Source organism: Cygnus olor, chromosome 6, assembly GCF_009769625.2.
Source record: "Cygnus olor isolate bCygOlo1 chromosome 6, bCygOlo1.pri.v2, whole genome shotgun sequence".
Classification (NCBI taxonomy): domain Eukaryota; kingdom Metazoa; phylum Chordata; class Aves; order Anseriformes; family Anatidae; genus Cygnus; species Cygnus olor.
Window position 1 is genome coordinate 37,945,232 of NC_049174.1, and position 24,771 is coordinate 37,970,002.

At 41.0% G+C, this 24,771-nt stretch overlaps 1 protein-coding gene across 12 annotated transcripts in view; it reads left to right on the top strand.

Annotated features, from left to right (window-relative positions):
• Positions 1-24,771, top strand: part of MBD5 (methyl-CpG binding domain protein 5) — a 137,353-nt gene that overhangs the window by 45,473 nt on the left and 67,109 nt on the right. For all 12 annotated transcript variants that reach the window (XM_040562119.1, XM_040562121.1, XM_040562122.1 and 9 more), the window contains exon 2: positions 2,853-2,950. The gene's annotated coding sequence lies outside the window, so the exon portion shown is untranslated. The remainder of the gene's footprint in view (positions 1-2,852; positions 2,951-24,771) is intronic.

The window sequence follows — 24,771 nt, forward strand, 5'->3', positions numbered from 1 at the left end:
ACAGCTTCTTGCATTTGAGCAGAGACATATGTTTTGTGGGTTGGCACCAGACGAGTGTGCAGAGTCGTGTGGAACCAAATCTTCATACTCCGGGATATTTAGAGGAACAACATTCAAAGCAAGGTGCTAGAGAGCTTAAGGAAAAGATAATGTAGAATTTCCTTAAGATGGAAAATGCCTGCTTTGAGTCTTGTTTATGAGCGTCCCTTTATTTCCAGTGCCACGTAACGGTGTCTCCTTTGTGTCAGTGTCAAATGACATACGTGAATCAGATATTGTAAATAAGATAACGTGCTGTAAGAAGAAACAATATTTTAATTTCATTGGTAAATTCACGTAATGGGAGATGAGATTATATTGACTCCTCCTGGCTGCTAAGATGATGATAAAATCATATGAAGGAAAAAATAACTCAGTGTTTGGTACTGTGCAGTAAAATGAGCAGGCCCCAGGAGGTTTACAAGCTTCCCCTGAAACATGCTTCAACACAGAAGAAACTTTTTCCCTTTAACGCAACGCTCCAACTCCTTCCAGAAGGCTATGAGGTTATTAGAACAAAATTAATGATATCTTCACAATTATTGTAGCTTTGTAGGAGAGAAAGACGATTAAATCAGAGCAGGAATAACATCTGCAATGGGAGTGGAGTTCAAGGGTCTGGATTTCAGTTGTGCAGCTCAGTGCCAACGAGAAAAAGGAAAAAGGAGCATCCATCAATACAAACAGCAAAGTGAGAATGAGCTACTCGCCAGGCAAACAAAATCTTTTCAGTGGCATTTAAAAATTCTCTAGAGCTTTGGATATGATTCAACTTAAGAAAATTGGAGGCTGAGTTTAATGGGCAATTGATAGAAAGCCTCAACACCGTATTAGATGTGCAAAGTCCCTTTTAGGGAAAACAACTCACGGATTCAGAACCGCTTTGAAAAATGATCGCTTAAAGTGGCGCAATGAGAGGTTGCATTTGTTTCCCCGCAGTTGCCCCACGGTGCGTGTTCTCCCTTTAAAGCACGTTTTTTCCTCCAGCGCTCAGTGCGGCTTGCATCCCCAGACCCGACTGGCGGAAGGTAGGCTTTCTGCTCCCGAGCCACTGAGCAGCATTTTCCATTCGGAGCCTGTTAAGCTGATCTGTTGATGGATTCCATTTTGGCTTCCACACCACTCCAGCCCTCTGACTGTATTGGTTTGGTGTATAAAACAAGGCAAGTACAGCTGAAGCCAGGCCTATGCCATGCCTGCACAGCACGCAGACCTACTGAGGTAGAAGCCACCGATGGCATTGGTTGGGGTTTGCCGTCCTGTCACCTTCCCTAATGTCGTGGCCACGGAGCAGTTCCGTGGAGCCCACAGCGAGTGTCAGGAGCAGGCTGTCCCCAGGGCTGTCGCACAGCCTGCTTCGACAGCCTCCTTCACTGCCCCTCGGGGCCCTTCGCTAGCCTTAGGTTCTTGGAAACGCTTTTTTCCATTCCTCTCCTACCCCTCGACCCTATGGTAGGTGGTAGCTGAAAGCGTGGTGGCAGTGTGCTGGAGCAGGGTCGCTTTCAGTTCCTGCGCGGCCACTTTTTAATACCCTGAGAAGGTGATTTTCTATCTGGAACCTTCCCCCAGAGCAATCCGTCAGCTCGGAGCTTGGCAAGCATCAAGGCGCAGCGTACATCCAATTTCTTTTTCATATTCTTCATTAGAAAAAAAGAGCTAGCGTAATCCTGGTGGCCTATACGACTTATTTCAGGGACAGATCTGATGGTTATTTTTCTAATATATATTTATATATATTCTATTTTAAATTCTTGGAGCAATAGAAAAAGGAGAGAGAGTGTCAGTTTAAGTATTTGGTAACTTGTTTTGAGGAAGTCGATCTGAAAGGTGTTTGTTCAGAGCTGATGGGCGTTGGGGTGTTGATTTACGTCAGAAGAAACAAACACGGTCATTTCAGATAAAGTATTACCGTGAAGCTGAGATGAAATTATTTATCCATTGAGAAAGGTAAACTTTAGTCTTTTTGGTATTTGAGGCATTTGACTACTTTGGCTCTAGCAGCCTGGATGGTCCATGGAGAGCGCTAAGTGATCCGATCACCTTCCCCACGTGTCCTGGCTGCTGACACTTGGATGGTCCAGGCTTGCAAAGAAAGAAACGAGTAAACAGATCAATCATGTTAAAAAATAAAATAAAATCAAGATGAATGAGTTGCCTGTGTTGAGTTTTGTTGTTGCTCTGGTCCTACCCTGGCTGAAGTCAGCCTAAGTTTCTCCTTTGCCCTTGCCCAGCGTGGGATTCCTCTGCAACCCGAGAAAGGAGAACCAAATGGAAGCCGCTCAGGAGAGGATAAAATTATTTACAAGACAAAAGCTTTTTGACTTGATTAGCCTTCTAGTTAATGGCATCTGTTGCTAAATGAAGACTGAAAGATTTCAGCAGTGTCGCAGCACGCGGTGGTTCCACAGATACAGTCGGGGCTTAAGTTCGTGTGCGCTGGGGCTGGGAGTGTTGACTTGCGGCGGGTATCAAACTTGGTCTCGTGTTGCAGCGGAGTTTCTCTTTCGTAATCTTTAACTCATGGAGTGATTACTGGCGTCATTACTTTCTTGTGAAAACAGTGAATTCCCTAAGTTTCGTGTATTTAACCTTAAATATATTAACGTGGATTAATTGCGATACACCTCAAGTAGATAAACGCCTTCCCACGGAATGGCTATCACGCTGGTTGTTTTTAGCAGCACCTAATAAATTCACGTGTTGTATACGGTACGCTATTGTAGCTTGTGCCTTCTCAATGAATAGATTCTAAAAATCTAAGTCTAGTTGCAACTACCCTGGCTTATGTGCTGTTTTGTGGCGTTTTCCTTCAGATCCTTATTGACGATGGTGGTCATTGGAGGTATAAATATTGAAGAATATATCATTTACAGACAAGATCTTTGAAATCTGTTTCCTTCAGACAGCAAAGGTAAGTAAAACATCTGTATTTTGTATTTGTATACGAGTAATAAGTTATATACTTGTTGTACTCAAAAATAAGATAAATTAACAGCAGCTGGCGTACAGGAGCCTGGCTTCGCTTCCAGAAGTTTAAAGTTTTTTTCTAGTGAGTTTATTTATCCTGCTAATGTGAAAAATAAGCTATATGAAAGGTGCTCATGTTTTTTCGGTACAGGAATGTGAATCCTTAGCTTGCTTTTTGTGCATTTAATATTATTAAAGTTATTCCTTATTCTTTCTTTAGCAAGAGTCTTTTTTGTACCACAGATCATTTGCAATATCTGTGTGTGATACTGATCGTGGCCAGGAATACCTTATATGTCGAAATCTGAAGAGTATTTCAGGGTGGGGATTACTTTTCAAAAAAAGAGTTAAGCAGGGTGAAAAAGCCAGCAAGGCACTTAGTAAAACGGTGGTCAATCTGTTAAAGTTTTCTGTGGGATTTTAGAGATACAACTTCTTTTTAGATATTAGTTAATTAGAGACATGAATCTGATGCCCACTGTACTTGGACTGGGCATTTTGGGTACGTGGACTTTTAATCACCAGAAGAGATGTCAGCTACTCAGAAGAGTTCCCTGTCTATTATTTTGTCTATTTGTTATGAAACCAACTATATACGACACGTCAGGTAATGTGGGAAGAATATTTCTGTTATGGAAATAGAGCTAATTTTCCCAGTCATTATCTGCTGTTAATTTAATGTGTGGCAATATCTGAAATTTAGTGATGATTATATGGTAGTAGATTTTTGGTTAGCTGTACAGCTCAGCTATGAGCAAACCAATTAAGATGTAATTTCAGAATATAATTGAACTCCTAATGGGGCACTTTAATTCACTTGAAATTTACATATTTGCCTTTTTTTGTTTTAGTAGACAAGTCCAAAATGAGGGTACAGCTTCATTTTTGAACTCATGAATGCAGCAACTTCATCTTAGACTTTCCAAATGAAGTGTGTGAAATCCTCTTGAATAGGAGGACGGGATAAGTTCACGAACTTCGTTCTTCTTACTTAGTTCTCAAAGTCTGAACTTTGAATGGCTTTCATTGGCTATTTATCTGAAGAATAAAACTTTGTGCTGTTAGGATGCTGTGGCACCAGTGATACTCTCTTCACCTGCAGTGCGACACCATGTGATGCCATATAGTAAAAACGGAGCTACTTGGTGCAAAGTTTGTTTGGTATTCAGAACTAATTTTCTTCCTTTATGCATGGCTGGGCAGCCCCGGTCTGCTGTGAAAGATCTTGCTCTGCAGATCTTTATTGCTGATTTTTCAAGCGGTATGAATAGGGAATGCTTGGAACTGTGCGGTAAGCTCAGACCTGGCTGACAGAGGTTCAGGGCTGGGACACCCAGGGGCAGAGACGCGTGTCTCACTTCCCTGTTACAGAAATAAAGTCCCCCGTTTATGTAGCGTGTGCAATGTATTTGTGCTTTACTTCCTGTTGAGTGTCATCTTACATAAGTCGGAGGTTTCGTATGAACCACCCCCCTTTTTGTTTCTTTTGTTTTTCTTCCCTTAACGGATGGTTTTTCAGCCCACGTTTAACTGCAAGGCACTGAAGCAGTGTGACTCACGTACGTCACTACGTGCTGTGGACACCAGCGGTGGTACCTGGGCTAAGGCAGCCCTGCTTCCACCAGCTTTTGCCTCGTGCTAGGTTTTCCCAGCTCCCAGATGATGCTGGAAGAGAACAGCAGATGGGAAAGAGTTAAAAAGTGTGGCATGCATAACTGAATGACATGACCTAAAATAAGGAAACAAACAGTGGCTGTTTGTTAGAGCAAGGCTCAAATTAAGAAAGAAATGAAGGCAGTTCTCTTTTCTTTTTTTTCCTTTTAACCCCAGAATGGAAGACCCTTTTCATTTACAAGATAAACAGCACTGAGTTGAGAGAGGTCATTTATACCTCTGCCATGCTGAAGTTAAATTTTGTGTTTTGTTGCTGCTGTTTCCTTCAAGAATAGCCTCTTAGTAGGATTTCAGCTGTTGTAAACTGGGGAACTGTGACATTTGGTAAAGATACAGCGGAACAATTATCCACGTTCGCATTTGGGTTAAGAAGAAATGTTTTTTGCGTGTGAAAAACTGGGACGGGGGAAGCATGTCTGTAAGGTTAATGTTTTACTAGTTATTTCCCTGAAGTTTTAATATGTACGTGTGGAGAAACCTCAGAAAGCTTCTACGAAATCAAAAAAAATAAAAATAAAAACGCACAAAAAACAATTAGCTCTCGTTCTAAGCATCTTAGCTTTTATTTTGTGCTCTCTTTGCCTACCAGTACTAACCTGTTCACAGCTGCTCAGGTAAGTGCAGACACTGTTTCTATTCCGTTTGATCTATTTTTAAATGTAGGGGCTCTCCGTGTTTAATACGCATTACTGTGCTTGCAGGCTAATACTTCAAAACCTTGGTGACCTTGGTTCACCCACTTGTACCTTACACATTATCATGCAGTAATGATAATTATATTAACATGATAACGTGTTATTTTTCCCTGTAATAGGGAATCCGTGCATTAAATAGATGGCATTTCATCAGTGTGCGGCTGTCTGGTATTTTTAATTGTTCAGTGTGGTTCCAGATCTGTACCGAACAATTTGCAAACCTTGCTATGAGGATACAATGAGGAACTTGCCTTTGTTACTGTACTTTCTAGCAACAGGTTTTCTCTACGACTCTGACAAAACCCAGCCTGTGACGCCCAGAACATGTTGCAGAAACATTTTTAGGTCTAGGAGCTTTCCTTTCCGACTCTTCTGGTGGGCTGCTGGGGTTTTTGTACTCTTTACAGTGGCTCTAGGAGTGGGGTTCTCACAGTCCGTGAAGATTCTTTCCTTGAGGAGAGAGCAGAAACAGTGATTTTTCATCGGAAGTGTAGGAACTGAAAGGATAGTGGGCCTTGGCGTCCTTCTTTTGCATCCCTCTTTCTTTTCCACTTTCTTTTCTCCATTCCTTTTGGTTCCCAATTCTGGTTTCCTACCGAGCCGTTTTTACACTTTTCACTCCTTGTATGTCTCTTGTCCTGTCTCTCTGTCGTGTATGTCCATCTTGTCTTCATTTTCTTTCTCCCTCATCCAAGTAATTTCCAATACCAGCTAGTTTCTATTTCATTATCCATCCTTGCATAGTACCAGTGTTCCCAAATTTCCCTTACTTTCCCAGATTTCAGTTTCGTTCAGGCTCTGGACTTACACCCCTGTTTCGCAGGCCGTGTCTGCAGGTAGGTGTTGGAGGCCGTGCATTCTGCCGTGCTCCGCTGATGTCCTGTAGCTGTTTCAACGTGACCGAAGTGCCGTGGAGGAGCAAAGCCTGCCTCCTGCTGCAAAGGTTACTCACAACCCTGATGCAAAGATCAGCCTTCCCAAACTGTGTCCTTGCTACGGAGTGTCTGCACGTTGAAATTTTACGTTTCAAAAACCGTATGTTTCAGAAAGGTTGAAGTTGTGTAGTAGAAGACAGTTTGGAATTTATGGATGTTTTTAATGCACGTATAGCGGTCTTAGCATGAACACTGGATTTCCTCATCCATAAACTGAGATGGCACTTATTGATTTGTGCTATTTATTTCAGCATGTGAAAGAAACCAGAATTATGCATTACGAGTCCCCAGGTTTTTTTCTTGTTAATCACATCGAAGGGTGCAGCAGTGTATTGGAGAAATCCAGCATTAATAAAATAGGGAACTGTTTATGCGAGGTTGGGAAGTGAGGGGTGAGGCTTACATCTGTTTCTGGAGTATTTTAAAGAGTACATGGAAAATTCTGGTAGCTTGATAGAATTTTATATTGTGCAATAAAATGATAGACGTGTTTAGTCCCATGTGCCATCTCCAGCTGCAAGCCACGTAGTCCTCGAGAACTTTCTCAGCTGCATAATGCTGGGACTCGTGATGTATCGCTGTGCAGAACCAGGCCTCGCTATCCAAACGTCAGAATTTATACGGCTGTTTAATTATTCTGAAGTATATAACGTATGGCTTGGCGGTGCTTGCCCAGTGCCTCTCTAAATAGTTTGTCTTAAACTGTGTCGTTCCTCATGTTTTCACTGCGATTATTCTGAGACAGAAAAGGAGCAGTGTTGTGTTGCATCATTCTCCTTCCTAGAGCAGTCTGCAGTCCAGATTGAGGGACGGTTTTTCCTGAATTGTCATTAAAACCAGGGAGCCCAGTTGTCTTTTCTAAGGCCCTGATGTTTTTCTGAGAACAATCAAATCTCTGTGTCTCGCTCATCTTTTAATGTGAAAGGGTATTTTTTAGTGAAAATCCAAGTTATTTTCTGTAATACAAGATAAAAGCAAATTATGCCATCATAAATTTAATAAAGGGAAACCTACTTAATTTGAAAGTTACTTCTACAGAAATTTTGAAAACATGTTTATATTGCTCTATAATATACTTTTAGGTATATTATATATATAATACTTTTAGGTATATTTTAGAGCTGAACTTTAACGTAAGTTCTAAATATAATAGATTTAGTAAGCCATTCTTTGTCTTAGCAGAATTTCATTATTTATTTTGACCTCTTTTGCCAAGTTTGTCACATTTCACCAGAGCAGTGGGTTTTTTTTTTAGTGGTGCCCCTTTCTTTTCCAGATGGTCCTTCCGAAAGAATTTTCAAATCAAATACGGGCTGGTGTTTTATTGAGGCGGGTACTATAAATAAATACCCCATACTGCAAGGGCTTTCCATTTTGAAAACTTGGGACAGAGAGCACCCTGAACATAAGTAAATATTCCCACACATTTTTATTGTTACTAACTTAATTAAGCTCAGTGGATTTAATAGTAACTTCAAAGTTAAATTTTTAGGTAACGCAATAATTTCCGATACTGACGTAAATCTCTCAAATAAGTAATTTTATAACAAAACTGTTAAAATTCACCTTTTTAATATGTTTTCTTATTAAAGCAAGGTATACATGCACCCATTTTGAATTAGTTGCCTATGGGCTAGCTTCATACAGTAACCTGGATGTCTCCAGAAAGTTTTTTGTGATTTTTGTTTGTTGTTGTTTTAATTATTATTTCTGCCCATGGTGTTAGAAAGTTTTACAAATACCAATCCTTATGTTTTCCTGTAATACATCAGGAAATTGTGGGGAAATTTAAGCCGCGTTGTCTTTGTCCTACAAGTGCTAGGTGTTTAAAATACCAGTTAATAAAGCTACTTTCACTACTGGTTGATTTTACAGAATATTTAAAGGAACAATGAATTTGAAGCGTAGTATCTAAGATAAACAGCATTATTCATTTCTGTTGTAACAACAAACCAAATTCAGATCCTTGATTTTGCTTTCATAATTCTATCTGAAAAACCAGTGCTCTAAAGAAGAAACTCAAAGGTAGCAAATCTTAAATTTCACTGTTAGTGGAAACCTAGGAAACCACAGTTTTTCTTGATGTGAAGAAGGCCTGAAGGGTTGTGGAGGTTTGCTTTTAATTTTTTTCGTATCCTTTTTTTTTCCTCTCCATGTTGCTGATTTGCTTTGCTTTCGCCTTACTCTAAATTCACATCTTGTGTAGACTTAGGGGCAGAAAATCTGTGGAAATGGTTAAGGGAAGTGGAACTGGTTTGCAGTTGGCGCGTTGAGCTTGGGTCAGCTGCGTTTGTCCAGATCTGATCTACTGGTCTGGGAAGCGTGTGCCTTAAGTAGAGCCACCACTGCTTTCCTACAGTGAGAAATGAGAGCTTTGAAACGCATTCCTGCTTCTGTTGTTTTATCTTTAAACGAGGTGTTGTCGTTTTTCAGATTCTTAACTGGCTTCTATCAGCATATTTCTGCTAAAGGGAAACATCTACCCCAACTGATTGCTGCTGATCTGAGCGAATGTCACAGGCATCTTTGCCTCTTCTCCTAGAAAGATCCCAGTCCAGTGAAATGCTTTAAATTAAAACTAGTGACGCTTTTAAATTTAAGCTCATGAAAAGTTTCTAAAGCCGCTCTTCCTCTGAAAACCTGTGATGATGCTCCAGAATTGCTATTCAACACAGGATTTTTTTTTCACTTTATGTTTTTACCGCATTCCTGAAAGCTATTGATGAGATAAGATTTTCACCCAGCTGTTTGAGTAATTATTACAGTTTAATTTAGTCTCCCAAACTGAGATTGCATCACTTCAGAGGATTCATTAGAATTTTTGTTGTTGGGTTTTTTTATCAGTGTATGAAAAGCAATATGTACCATTCTGAGAGGGGGGAAAAATACTTGAGCTGAAAAGGACCGAAAGGAAAACTAAACTTTCCATTGGAAAAGTATCATGACAAAAACTATTTGTTCACCAACTTGATCCATTTGAGTCCTTAATACAGGAACAGAAACTATTTAGGACATGGATCTCAGCATGAATTTACCAAAGTAGCTGGATTGTGTATCAGATGCATGTTGTTTGGAAAACAAATTGCTATTATTTTTACGTGAGTAACACGTAGATGTTCATTGCTGAATCCCAGGTATGATTTGAAAGTTTGTGAAAAGGTAGATACTTAACAATTCTTGTTTAATTGCTGTTTTGACAAAAGGAAAGGACATTGGAAGGGAAACCTGGCCATAGGTACATCTTCAATAAAAGGCAGAGAGGAAAAACTGTATATAAAGTATATTATGTTTATTATAATGTACATAATTTGACCTCACATAGATAATTCTAGGGCAGTGCTTTTGCTTATGCTACTAATTCTTGTTTAAAAGTTTACACAGTTTACAGTGTAGACATTGGCTCAGGTATTTATCTTTTTTTTCCTTTTTTTTTTTTTATACTTTAATTTGCGTATTATCTTAACCCTACTTTAGGAGTTTGAGTGGCAGAAAGTGACGCTTTTGTAGCATAGCTTCTGTAGGCAAATGAGCAGCTGCCAGGAGCATAATGGCAGCTTGGAGGGATGTGACACGGAGGTGTTCCGGCTGGAAGGCACGCGTTGTGCTCAGTGAAGTGCTCCTGTAGTAGCTTTTAGTTCACACCGTGTTCTGATGGTATGGAATTAAATACATACCAAAGACACGTTTTCTTCAGATGTTGTTGTATACGATTTCATGTCTTGAAAAAGAAATAGTATTACATTGTCCAAAAGCAAATTCAGCAGATAGGTACCAGCATTAGTCAAAGTCCTTGGCTTCTGCATTCTGTAGGCATGAAAATGTGGTGTCTTCCAGAGCAGGTAAATGCATCGTTGTATGTACTGACCCATAGCACATCTCTGTAATTTTAAACCAACTCAGAATAAAGGTCAGAATTTTTTAGAAGGCAGAGAAAACACTTGGTCATTAGTTGCCTGCTAACTTTTGACCTCTTTATGACTTTTAAGCCCAAATATTCATATTAAAGAGATCTCGGTGAAGTTTGTGAGTACCATGTGTGTAGTATGAAATTTCGCATCTGGAGAAAGGATGAAAACTTGCCTGATGAAGGCTTCATGACGGTATTTCTGTTGACTTGCAGAAGATTAGGTAACTGCTGCTAGCTGAAAAACGTGATGACTTCAACGTTAACGTAGGTGATACTGGCACATTACTTTGTCTGCTGGGAAGATTGCTCAGTAGATTGCTTTACTCAATGTTCTAACATTTATAATACCATTTACAATGTAAAAGTCCTAATAAGCTTACCTTTAACTGTTACGTCAGCAGAAAGTTATGCACATGCCTTGATAAAGTTAATATTCATTAAAATTGATTGTGGTCCTTAGAAAACAATTCTGGGGATCGGAGATGCTAGAGAAGAGTGACGTTCCTGCAAGGAGGCGTATCTTCCAGTGTAGCAAGTTAGCAAATCACTACTTTAAAAGACATTACTTAAAAAAAAAAAAATGCCATGTTGCCAATAATTAGGTGATTTTGTGATCTGTTGTGAATGATATTAAGACTGTGGAGAGCCCTCGTACTGTATCTGCACACCTGAGATTCTGGGGGAAAAAAAAAGGTTATTTTATAATGTCTTCTTTTAGAAATAATTGAATGAAAACTGCACCAGGCGCCTAGCTACTGAATATTTTTCTGTGATTCAGTTGGTTTAGTCTGTTTGCTTCATACTTAGAAAGCTGCTTTCTAATCTCCTTACAGCGGGAACTGTTATAAAGTACTAGTGCGTGCATGAAAATGACAATTTTCACGATTTTTCTTAAATTGTCATTGTGGTCTGAAATTTGAAAGTCACTTTTCAAATCTCTAAAAATATGTGGGATACTATACTAAGTGCACCTATATATTTATTTATTTAAAGGCCTTGTATTTACAATGTGAGCAGGATATTTACACTTCATTTTGGCGGCACATAACGTCTCGTAGAGTGTTTGCTTTGTTGCCCTGCTTAGGACATAAGGAAGATCTTTCTAGGCTCTTACTACCAAAATAAGTCAGTGCTTTAGGATGATACACGTTTTACAAAAAAGCTAGTTATTTCCAACTGACCTGAAAAAAGAGGTGTTCTGTAATGGCACCTGAACCGCTGGAGGAGGCTGGAAAGAAGGGGACGAACCTGTGCTGGCTTGGGGCGCGAGGGGAGCGGAGAGAAGCCACATTTCTCTTTGCTTTTCTTTCCCCCCTGAAGCAGACTCTCCAAACACGTGCTTAATGTACAAAGTCGTACGTAAGTACTTTTGCAAAAGAGCAAAGTGCAGCTAATCAATGATACGATGCTTTCCAACTAGAAATACTTGTCCTAAAAGCGTCTCTTCGAGTGAAGGCGGGAGTGGTGCCTTCCAACGGGACATGGTTGTCTCTTCTATCTGTATATTTACTTGATTTACTTTCCAGTCCTGCCCAAGGTAGGTCTGTTTTTTTTCTGGGCATGTAAGGGAAATCTAAAAATTCAAGGGCCAGAAGGGACAGCAGCGGCAGGTTTCTGACATCCTTTGACACGCAGATCGTGGCGCTTTTTTGCAGCCCCTGGATTGCAGCTTGCCTAATCAAAAGCCACCCCATCTTGTTTCGTTGCCTAGAAATTGAAGTACTCACACTATTTTACCTAGAAAAGTGTTTCCATGTTTAATTACCTTTAATAGCAACTGCTTTTCATATAAAATTAGTGCTTTTCTACCTTTCCCCTAGAAGGACTTCTCTTTGCTGAGCTCCTCTGGAGGAGCAGCTGAACCCTACGTGGCTGTGATTCTTTCTGGTCCGGAGGATTACCCTTTTGACTTGAGGGAAAGAAAGGCCTGACTTTCTCCTCCACGATCCATCCTAAATCCAAAACTAAATTTGTAAGGAGCTAAAACCATTCAGCCGCTCAGCCTAGGAACGGAGCTGGGTGGCATTGCGGTGGGTGGACTGAAAGGAAGGGAGGCGAGGGGGCTTGCAGGGCTGTGGGTGCTGCCTGGTGCAGAGAGAGCGCTCCTTAGAGTGAGCTCTAGTCTAGGTTCAAGTCCATGGAATATTTAAGATAATGGGATATATTCACTGAAAGGAGAAAAAAAAAAGTATAAAATACTTACTGGACTGACAGGATAGTAAATTTAAATAGAAATTTATAAAACATGAACCTAGGATTGAACTATATGTTTTAGCATTGAACTAAATGTGATCATTTAGTGATGATGAACAGGTGATTTTAAAAGAGACATTTAAGGATACAGTCAGTGTTCATAAGCAATTACTTAAGTCTGAGTTAGGTCCTGGCTCTGTGGAAATTGATGGCAGGACTAAAAAAGCTTTCTGGTTACACTCACAAAGTACGGCGCTGTATTGATTCAGGCGTGCTTCATGGCTCTGTTCTGGATAGGTGTCTCATTGGAGATACCTGGTCCTTCCTTTGGATTTGACACACAGATACTTTTTGCAGCATATTTTGCAATGCCAGCTGTAGGCTACAGATTCCGTATGAGCTAAATTTTTCTTATCTGTCCCTGAACTCGTCTAGTATCATGCACGTGTACCAGCGGCAATCTTAAGGAGCAGTGCCTGAATGTTCATTGTCTGTCATTCATTTCCATGACTCTGGTGCTGTAATAAAAGGTGTATATGTATATACCTTTTGTATGTTATAGTATTAAATATTAATATTAAAGATGTTTGCAATAGGGTTCTTTTGAGAAGATTTTCTAGAGAAAACGTGGATTTTTGAGCCTATTTTTCTGTAATTTCCACGACTTGTAGTTCAAATGCAGTTGTATTTTGAAATGGAAATGTTGAACTCTAAAGCCTGTATGCTTTTTACCTTTGACATACTGTCCCTACTTCATAAAGAATGGCGTGGCTAGCTGTTTACCTAATTAGGTTGGTTTTATTTTTTTGCTAAGATTCAGCTTTTGATAGGCTTCCGATACGATGTCTTTGGATATATTTTGACAGGACTAGAAGATTTGAGGCCTTTGGCCAGTCCTTTTCAGGAATCAAACTGTCTCTTCATCTGTTGTTTCAGTGGCTCGTGCATACAAGTCCAAAAATGGCATTAGAGATTTTGGATGCGGGAGGAGAGCTCTCCTGCACGTCTGGCAATTCACTCTGTTAGTTTACTCCGCTCCATGCTGGTGCCAAAAACCAAACCCCCTGATGACTCATCAGAAGGGATCCATTCTGCGGGCAGGACTGTTTGGATGTTTCACTAGCGTGGCGGCGGGTTTAGCATTTGATGGTAGGACATCAACAGCTCGTGCTTTTGTGATAGACGCTTGCATGGCGTGGGTGGCTCGACGTCCCGCGTTCTGCCAGGCTATTGACAGAATCGGCGTGCTTATTAATCTGTTTCCATTTTGCAAGATACCAGCGTGTATCCAGCAGGAGATAAAACCGAGTAAATCGGTTCGAGAAAGCTTGCGTTCCTCAGATGTTTAGAAGTTACCAGGTTTCGCAGCACTGAACATTTTCGGTGACTCTTGCCCATACCACAGACACTACCTGGTGGCAAGTGCCAAGAATGACTTGGGGAATGTAGCAATTCCTCTGCTTCCATCTTTTGTGCAGCCTTTGAATATAAAACTAGACATTTAATGTGCTGATAACTTTGACCCGTTAAAAGTAGGGTACCCTGGGTGTCCGTAGGTCGTGCCTGGGATGGTTCGAGAGGTAGGGGAAGCATCCCCTGGGCTGCAGCGATACCCGCCCGGTGCGAAGAGCACGTGGTGAGTTCTGCGTGATGTATGTGATACTAGAGCAAGGCAATTACTGATGCTAGGAGTAAGGGACTTAGTGAGTTGGAGGAAATAGACTTTCAGCTCGCTTTGCACGGTTTGAAGAATTGTTTCCTGTGCTAAAGGAGGTGTGGCTGGCAGTCCAGGAGGAGAAAGGAGGAGCACAGAAATCCGGTGTTTGCACAGGCACTTCACAAAAGCCTTACCTTGCCATTATATGCTGTGAGTTCTTGTTGCTGGCCTCATTTCATTGTGCTTTTTCATCTGGTAAACTATTTAAGCTTGACATGCTTCTGTTGAAATAAAATCAATATTCCAGAAAGAGACCTGGTAACTGTTAGGATGCACCTTTACAGCTCTGTCACTTGTTGTGGAAAAAAAAAAAAGATGTTTAGCATCACTGTTTAAATCAAAAGCGACCACAAATAAACTAGAATAACTATATTATAAAAATATAGTTTATACATAATTGTAAATATATAGGTTTTTAATATATTTATAAAAACTATAATAACTACTTAGTGAGGAAGAAAGGAATTGCAGAGAATGTATGAGTTGAAAATAAAAAATCCTTTGCCAAACAGCGTAGAGCATATGAGGTTGCACATGTGCAAAGATCAGGTAGTATGACCTCGATGCAGTGCCACAGCTTTCTGTTTGGTTTGAGGCATTTGAAAGTGACTGGAAATACTCTGTCCTCTGGGAGAGCGGCGAAGGAGAGCTGTATGAAGGGGCAGGGAGAGCCGGGTGGATCCTCGTGTCTCACATCTGCAGTTAAATCTTAAGATCAGCATTCCCCTGCGGAGATGATCTTCCGTGCAGCAGGCATCTTTGGTTTGACAGAGCAAAAAGCTGGCCCCCTCATACCCAAAATCTGTGCATATCTCTGTACAGTGCTCTCTCAGTCTTTTCTCGTAGGTTCCTGTCCTTCTCTTTCTTTTTCTCTTACCGCTTTCTGTGGGCTATATTTTCAGATCAGTGTTTTGGTTAGGTTTTTGCTCGGGGGATGGTGCAGGGGAGCTCCGGAGCGTTTGGTCTCAGCCATAAATTTGAGCAATGCTTCATTTTGCTTCAACTTTGCTCCAACGCCTCTGGTGGCTGAAAGCAGCTTTCTGCTTTTTAAAGGATGAGCTACAGGTGAAGGTTCAAACCCGAGCACTGCTCTGAGCACCCTGACCTGCCGGACTAGGCAGCTCGGGAGGCTTGCAAGTCTCCTGTGCTCGCCAGTACAAGAAGCAGACAGGAAACCCCGCTGTCCTGTCATCCCCCAAAGCTATCGCTGTGCTTTGCCGTGGTGGCACTCTGGGGTATCTGTGCTTACGGGGTATAGAGGGCATAGAAGAGGGGAGATGCTCCTCAAGGAAGTCCCATTACATGTCCTGGTGATTTGAGCTAGAGAAAATCATACTGGTATATGTTGGAAAGGGACAGAAAGCAAGCCTTGCTCTGGGGTGCTGCGAATGAACCAGTAGCACGAGAAGTCTTTATGGTTTTCTTGTAGATCTTGCTCAGTTACAGAGAACACGCCAATTGTAAGTCAGCTGTCCCAGGAAATCAGCACTGGTTTTAAATGTGTGCAAATTGAAAACAATCTCTGGCAGAACTTCTTGTGCTAAAGCCAGCTAAAAAGGAAGGAAAAAAAAATCAAATTGATAGGTTTCGAAGTTGACAACTGTGCTTAAGTGCCGTGCCTGTAAATCACTGAATAACTTCTCTTTTGATAGAGCAGCTACTGTATGTAGAAGTACAAATAGTGCCTTTGCAATAATGCAAAATACCTGAAATCCTGAATTGCTTGCTAAGCTTGCAGTGCCGAGTTACTAAAATACAACCTGATGCGATGTATTGCCATTCAGCTTAACCTGAGATGATTCCATGAATGTCAAATAACTTAATGCCAAGGATATTCAAAATTCATGCAAAACTTGATGTCAGCGTGTGTGACCTCGATTCCGTGGTAGCATAATGTGTTAAATTATCTTGCTTTAGTTCCAAAAAGCTTCATCATGAATCGAGTTTTTAAAAAGGGCTACTCTACAGCCTTCACTAATAATAATTTTTAAAAAATACTACTCCTACTTCAGTTTTTCTCTTCGTCTTAGCTTGCCAGAACTGTGTCTCAAACTGTCCTTACAGCGTGACAGTCCCTGCCCATGTCTGTAGCTTTTGGAGCAGAAGTCTTTGCTCTGAAGGTGTGCTGGCTCTATTTGTCACTACGATTCGTCCCACTTAATTGCATACGTGGCAGTCTCCATGTGGTCTTTTATTGCTGATGGCACAAAAAAAAATCGAAAGAAGATAATAAAATAAACTTATGTTCTTTTTTATTGGTTTTATGTGTTCTCTACTCATAAATGGCATCTGGAAAGCATGTTACAGAAACACATTTCCACCAAACACATCGGCAAAATTCATACAGACATGCTTAATGGTCTGTAGTTAGTAAAGTTTAAGAGTCTGGGGTTCAGATGAGAAGGGTTTAGAAGACCAGTGTGAAATCTGACCACTTAAATGACTTGTTCTTTAGTACTTTTATGTAAAGTTTCTGTTTCCAGCTTTGAGACCTGTTGCAAATGCCCAGGCTACCGTTCACTGTACAATTACAACAGATTTACTGTTTACCGTGGGATTTTGTACTTGGACTAAGTCAATGAATGAAAATGATAAAGCAGAAAGGTGAGTTTATTCTGTGCCGTCAGGTTAGCTCTGCCACAAAACAATTTAGTTATATCATGAGGAAAGAAATACAGATATAAAATATTCTGGTACATGGGTATAACAGCAGTTCCTGATGGTAATGTGAGTGTTAGGGTATAGTAGTATTGCTGTGCAAGTGAGCTCATATTTTCTGTATGTAAGGCTGGAAAAATAAACAAAGTGGATTTAAAGAAAATGCTTACTTTAAACTGCTTGTTTTTATCTGCTCCCTAAAATACTTGCACGTGCCACAGTACAAACTGCATTTACCACAGCGTATGTAGTTGGTCTGAGCTACAGCAGTCGCAGGCAACCCACTTGAATGGTTCCATTTACTACAGTTTTGTGTGCTTAGGATAAATTCTTACCTTGCATTTACACTGCGTTTGTAGCTGAGCCCTCGTCTGCTTAATGAGGATCTAGCTGCATGAGTAGATTCATAATTTTGCTAGAGACAGGAGGACATGTTTATAGTTCAAAAAAATAAATAATTCAGAAGGCTGGTTTTGGTTTGCATGGAATATTTGGAACCGTACTTAAAAATGACTAATCTGGTTATTTCACTTAGTGACAGCTAACTGTTACCTACTTAGAGCATTCTGACATTTTGGTAAGTTTCACGTTCCGCAATGTGGCTTGGTTAGGCATTTCAAATTATAATGACACATCTGGATGCTAATTTTAATAGTGCTTGTGCTGGTACTTTGAAAGTGCATCAGGCTTTCCTTCTAAATCTCCTCTTCAACTCCAGTGCGAGGTGAGTCACTTTCTCTAGCACTGAAGCTTCTAGATAAGACACGTTGCTATAAGCATTCAAGAACGTAATTCTCAAAAAGATTGGAGCTGCTGGAATTAAGGGAAGAACTATATATTGTTATTTCTACCTGCTAACTCAGGACGTCAAAGAATACATTGACATATCTTCATATAAAATGGTATGAGGCTGCTAGAAACTTTGGATGCTGTACAGCAGCAAACTTTCAGTTACAAGGGAAGTCGGGGTGTAATTTCACTTGCATTCAAGCCAGCGGTTCTATGGAAAAGGCTGTTTTCTTTGCTGGCCGCTGTTCCCACATGTGCACCACTTCCTTCTGTTCCGCTGCCGTTGGTACAACCGCGGGGCAGCCCGAGCAGGAGGGACGCACGCTGCGAGGTGAGCGCTGCGCGAATGGCATCAGGTCGGAAGGCTTGGGTTTTCAGGGGGGTTCTCTTTGTTTCTTTGCTTCTTCCCCGATCCACTCCGCATCCAGACCAGTTCCATGCAAAAGTCGGTGGCCCACCGGGTGCCTCACTGTGCTACCTGACTCCCCCAGCACCCACGCAGCTGAAGCTGGCCTGTCTGGGGGGTTGGCAGACCAAGGGCATCAAGCACTGCTCCCAAAGACGTGGAGACTATGCTCTGACAGCTGTAAATTTAAAGCAGGTTTACATTAAGGTGAAGACGGGCTTTGGTCCTTAGGCTTAGGCTCGCTGTTAGTACCTCAGCGCTTGGTTTGAACAGAGATCATTCTGTCTGCCAGATTAGTAGTTGCCAGGGGATCTGATTGTCTCATTGATTTCAATCTAGCCTAATTCAGGAGGAATTTCAATTTTTTCTCCTTGAATGGTTGTCTCGGTACTGGGAAATGACTTCTGTCGTGTGGAAGCTCCCGTTAGTTCCTTCCTACCTGTGGCCATACCTTGGAATTAGGGAAGCTTGCAAGTACAGAAGGGCAACCAAAAGCTTCAGGGGGCAGAAATCTTCTGATGGTAAGGCCAATTCCACAGTGTTAAAACATGCTAAGAATGAGGGATCTGGGAAGTTTATGTGGTGGTTTCTGTGAAGAAGGGAAAAAAAAAATATTCGTTAAATTTGACCAGCTGACATTGTGTAATTCTCTGCTCTTAGATCCATACAAAATTGTAAGGCTATACTGCTGTTACACTGACATTTTTAATTACTAAATTAAGATAACTTGAAGAGCAATTAGAAGTGTTTAACTTCTGTTAATGACTGGAGGCCTTCAACAATTCAAGTCTTTCCATTTTATGGTAGAAGTTTCTCTGGATTGAAAGGGTTTTGGTGGTAGCAAAAGTTTTACATGAAGTCTTGTAATAACAAAGGAAACTTGTCTGTTGAATGCTACTAAAAGTTTTGTATTTGGATCTGTTTTCTCTGCGTGCTCAGCTGATGTGAAAAGCTGGCTAACATGAACCTAGTAAAATTCATTTGTTACCTGCTCTGAAACATTTTTCTTGGTCTTTATATGGCGGCATTAATACGACCAGTCATTGAATGAATGCTTGATGAAAAACTTTTTTGAAGCAAGGAACCTAATGCACTTTATGTTTTGAATTTATATTGTACGGTTATATTTCTGATTTTTTTATGGATTTTATTTCATGTTGCAATAGTTTTCTGTTCTTTAATCCCTCAATATCTTTGTGTGTTTCATTTATTTTAAAAAAAAAATCTGTTTTTTTTACCTACTCCTATTGTTGATTTACTGTCTTGACAATTTTAAGTGCTTGTTTTTACTGTCTCTTCCTTTTCTCGTCTAATAATACTTACAGAGCAGACTTGGGGTAAAAAAAAAAAAAAATGCATCTAGGTTTGCACAAGTGTTGGGGGGTTGTTTTCATGGGGGCAATTCTTTCTAGTTTTGTTTTCATCCTCTTCCCCCAAAGGCTACTCAGTTGTCTCAGCAAATCAAAGGGATAGTAAAGTTATGATGCTCTCTGATACAGCTTTCTGGAAATTACTTAACTTTTTAATGAAATGCTTTTACCTCTTTTTTTTTCTTTTTTTTTTCGTTTGCTGTATGGATAGCTGGCACTTTGCAGTACGCCAGCACCTGTAGCTTTTAGCATGGGAACCCACCTTGTTTTTTCTTGTCATTGAATTTAGGCATTGGGACGGGTTGCCCAGGGAAGTGGTGGAGCTCAAGGAAAGGTTGGACGTGGTGCTTCGGGACATGGTTTAGTGGGTGACATTGGTGGTAGTGGCGTGGTTGGACCAGATGATCTTGGAGGGCTTTTCCAACCCTGATGATTCTGTGATTGCTCAGAGTAAAAGCAACACAAAGTATTATGAAATAAAAACAATCACTTCCATTTTACATAACAAAGTGCCAACCAGGCCAATAAACCAGTTACGTGCCTTTGTCCACTCACTCTTCTTGAGCCTGAATAAATCCGTTTTATAAAATATTGCATTAAATAGGAATTGGAAGACACAAAGCTTTTTATTGTAGTGATCTGGAAATAGAAATAATAATAATAATAATAATAATAAAAAATCTGTTGCCAAACAAAGGTTTGAGTGCAAAGGGGTGGGGGGGCCATTTGTGTGGTGGTCTTGAAATTCCTGTCCTGTTTCCTGGGATTAAGAACTGTGTTGCAAAGGCTCTTACTGCCTCCCCAGTAGCTTTACACCAACTTTCGTTAAGTATTGCAAATGTTGAGCACACCCTTGAGTATCTTTTTGGGATATCGAACTAAGCATGAGAAGCTAGTTAACTTAAAGCTATGACATGATTCGTATGGTCGGCTTGCTCTAAGAAACGCCTAATGTAATGCTTTGTCTCTGTCAGCAGTAGCTAATACTGCAGTGATTTCCACCGAGTTTGAATTTTTTCCAATTACAAACCCCTGTAATGAGAGAGCCTTCCAGAATGTGAGGAGGGCCTGGTGTGGGAATACCGCTGCTGCCGCTCGAGCCCTGAAGCGGCCCGACGTGCTGCGTCCCTGAGGCTCTTCCATTAGTACTTGTGTCCTCGTAGCCCTGCACATGTCAGGAGGGCACCCTGCTTTAGGAAGCCAAAGCTGGCAGAGCGTTAGGAGCTGGCCTGATCCCGAAGGCTTTGCTGTGCTGAACTAGCAGTGTCTGCTTGAAGCCGTTCGTCCTCCCTTCAGTGACCGCTCGCTGAAGCAAACGCAGAGGCCTTGCTGTCGGTGGATGTTGGGTTGGGGTGTTGCTGTGTGTTTCCATTTGTGGCTGATTTTCGAGGTTACAGGAGGGGTGTGCCACTCGTCAGATGGGTATGCTGAAGAGCCCTGCTTTCTGCCTTCTCCCTCACCGTTTACTTGGAGATGTTCTTTGACGTGGCTGGCTGCTTCCCTCCGGCCTGCCCCAGGGAGTGCAGGTCGTCAGAGCCAGCCTGGGAAGGATTAGGGAGCAGGCTGGGAGAGTTGCCCTCATTCTTGCCTTACAATCCCAAAATACCAGCTTAGGTATGTCTGCTTTTAGGCTTTTAACAGGAGTTTTAGCAACTAGAAATGCTTCCAGTTGCATCAGTTGCTTAAGTTGCCTCTGACCACGCCTGCCACTGTACTCTGCCAGCCTCTGCTCTCTGATTACATCTGAAGTCTCCAGTTACATCTAACATCATCAGTGCACGCTTTCCTTTTCGTGTTCCTCTACATTAGGTGGTGGCTGAGGGGAAAAAAAAATAAACTGGAAGTTTTTCCCTGATGAAACTCCATAGAGACACTAAAGCGATGGAGAGTGGGTTAAACTGATGTCAGGGTGAGAGGTGTTCCTCGTTGAGGAGATGGGGAAGAGTTTTTCAGGTTTGCACTGAGTACAGGTCATCCTTGTGATTACATCTAAGAGCAAAACTGTGGTGAGGAGGAGAAATGGTGGAGGAACAAGAGGAGCTGATGATGGAGGCTGGAGCCAGCTGCCAGAGGAAGCCCTGAGGCAGCACAGCTGCTTGTTCTTGGTTTGTTCCTGTCAGGAGCAGGCCGGAGGACCTGAGGTACGCCAGCAGGCTTGAAGTTTTCTCTGTATGTCCCTTAATGACGTACTTGAGAGCATGGTTTTCATGGCCTGGCCAACACAGCATTCTCCAAAACGTTAGCCGAAAGGATTCGGGCAGGCCTGTGGGTGATGGCTGCTGCCCTGCGCTGCAGAAACCTTCCCCAAGCCACCTTCCAGAGCAGCCTTCTCACTGGACTTGTGGGGTTTCTGCAGTCTTTGCCATCACTTTCTTGTGGATAATACATTTTACATTTTTGCTTTTCTTATCCGATGGAAATTTGTTTTCATCTTGCCATTTTTCTATGCCTTTTTAGTTTTCATAGATTATTTCTTTATATATATTTATATAAAACATTAGTATTTTTATATTTCAATATGGGTTGCCATTCAAAATGTAGTTTCCAGTATCATAAAGCTTCTAAATTAGTAAATTCATTAGGGCATCATGAGGTCTTAGATATGTTTATATATTAGCTAGTTTCCTGTGTCTATCTTCTCACCTCTGGCCCTTTCACAAACTCATGTCTTCAAAAAACCTTTGCAACACAGAAGTGAATTTTATTAGCCTTTTAAGAGGATGGGTAACTTTGTCCACAGTGACATTTAGTACAGTTGTCATTAAAAAAGCATTATGATATTTAACATGTCCGTTTGGCCTTAATGTTACTTGCAGCAGGTGCTATTTTTAAAAATCAGAGGAATATCAGACGAAGATTTGGTATCAGATTTTAGAAATACTTTTAAAAAACAAACTTCATCGATTCTATAAATGCTTTATGAAAATTCATTCTAGGCTAAATTTTTAGTGAATTTTGATCTCTATCTATGAAGGAAAAAGATGGATATCTTTAACATGATTAGATTCAAATAGGGCATTTTGTATAAATATAGGCTCAGTAGTGATCCAATGTGAATTATATTAAACTCAGTAGGAAACTGTCTATTAACCTTAACAAGAATAGAATTAAAATTCCAGAAACAGAGGCTGAATTCTGCATGAGGAGCCCTGTGCCAGGGGAGTATTAAAATATCATCCTGGTACTTTATGAATGAATTGGACAATTAGTAGTACCAATTAGCAGCAATGTCAGTTTGAAAGAACTACGCAGAGGAAGCAGAGCAATGAATACTCCTCGATGGTAAAGGAAGAGGCTTTCCAGAGCCCTCATGTTACGTGCCAGGTAGCGCAGCGACTTCCCTGCACTGTGTAAATTCGTTTTGAGCTCTCTCAGCCTTGCCAGCGCCAGGCAGGATGCGTGCTGCAATGCCGTCACCGTTAGCACTCCCTGGTCGGGCTCTTCTGGAGCATGACAATATCTGACACCTTGTAGGCCACCGTGTAGGTATTAAGGAATGAAATCTAATACGAATACGATGCATATGATGACTTTGGTTATTGTTTTACTGGGAGATAAACATCCTCTAGCCACAAAGGGATAATAGAAGCAAGGAATTTGGGAAGTCGGAGTGTTACGGTCATGAAGTTGGGCACATCAGAAAATGAGCAGAGTAAAACTCCACATGTTAAAACCATTGCCGCAGCAGCTGCTGGTAGTGGAAGCTGCTCCCTGAACTTCCTGAAGGTGCTTCCTCTGTGAAAAGTATAATGATGAAAGGCTGATGCAACAAATGCTTTTTTTTTTTTTTCAGTTATTTAAATGGTAGCTTTTCTAAGCATTTCCAGTTATCTCATGCCCAAGCAATAACAATGAAAAAAGCATTTATACGCAGTGTTCATGCACTGGGGCAGGATGCTGATTTCTTCCCATGTGAACTAAAGATGTACAACCCAGTATTTCAAATTTTGGAGAAAATCGCTTTCCCTGCGTACAGCACTGGTTGCACTCTTGAGTCTGGCCCAGAAGAAAATTTTTGGTGCTGGAAGCTGGGCATTGGTTTTTCTGCTGCTGGCTGCAGTGACTGCTTGGAGAGAGCGAGAGCTGAAAATAATCAAAAGTTGCCAGTTATGGATAATTGCACCAAGAATTTTTAAATAAGAAATAGCACAGTTCAGAAGAGTTTGTGTTGTTTTCTTCTTGAGGGATTGATTTTAATCGATGGCATATCGTGTCTACAAGACACTTTATTATGTGATGATAAAGTATCATGAAGCAAAAATGTAACCTGTGCTTACGACATTAAATTTCTTTCTTAGTGAGTTCAAGGATTTGGGCAAGAGATGCACCATAAAGTCTGGGTATCCTTTTCTTCTGTTGCTTATGCTGTTGGTATATTTATTCACATATTTTTTTGTTGCTTCAGGTGCTTATGCAGTGTTCTTATAGGAACTGAAAAGCTTCCAATCTTGGTGTCAACTTTGAAGCAGCTTTGCTGTACAGTAGTGGAATTCCTAAAAGCTGCCTGGAAGCACAAATATTCAGATTATTTTATACATAAATGAGAACGTAGGAAAGAACATATTCTGATGTGTCTTGCCATTATCTGTGGAAGATGACCCAGCCCAGCACAGAAGCACGTGATTAGGGGCAGCAGGGAATGCAGGCTGTAGCCCGGTGCAGAGGCTGCTTTGGTTGCCTTCAGGATAGCCTGCGTCTGCCCTGTGCCTCGCCTGTGTCAGGCATTGCAGAGCAACGTGCACTGCTGTGAGCAGAATGCCTCTAACGCTTGTCCTTGGCCTTTGTGCAATTTGTAAATACGCTGTTAGGACTCTCTTTCTGCACGTCTTGTATGTTATGAAGTATAGGAGAGGTTAAAAAGTTGTAATCCAAGGCAACTGACCCTGCTGTGAAATTCTTAGTTAGTTTCTAATTCTGATGTCAAGTGATGCACCAGACAAATTAAGCCACGTACAAATTATTTATGTTCACTTGTGGGAAAGAAGAAGGGAATGCGCGCACTCCCTGGTAGTGGATAACACTGTTCCTAGCAAAAGAAAAATAACTTTCTCTTTTGACTTCATAAAAAATATGTACGATTGTTTGTCATGGAGCCTTCTGCCAGTGGATGCTGTCTGAGTTTGCAGTTGGTCCGTCATGGGGCCCTGGGGTGGGAAGAGGATTGTGTTTCGCTCTTGTTGTTATTTTACTAAATGTGTTCACTTCCCAGATGCTTATGTTTTGTATATTAAGGCTTCGTGTTAGCCGTGCAGATCAAGAAAAAAGTGGATTAACATTGTCCTCATCAGAATGACTCTGGTACTGTTCTGAGAGCTGGCTGCTACCTGGGGAAATGTCGCTGTATTTCAGATAGAGACCGCTACGGAAAGACATTCAGTTACTTGTTAGTTTATGGTAGTAATGACTATGTAAAGTTTTTGA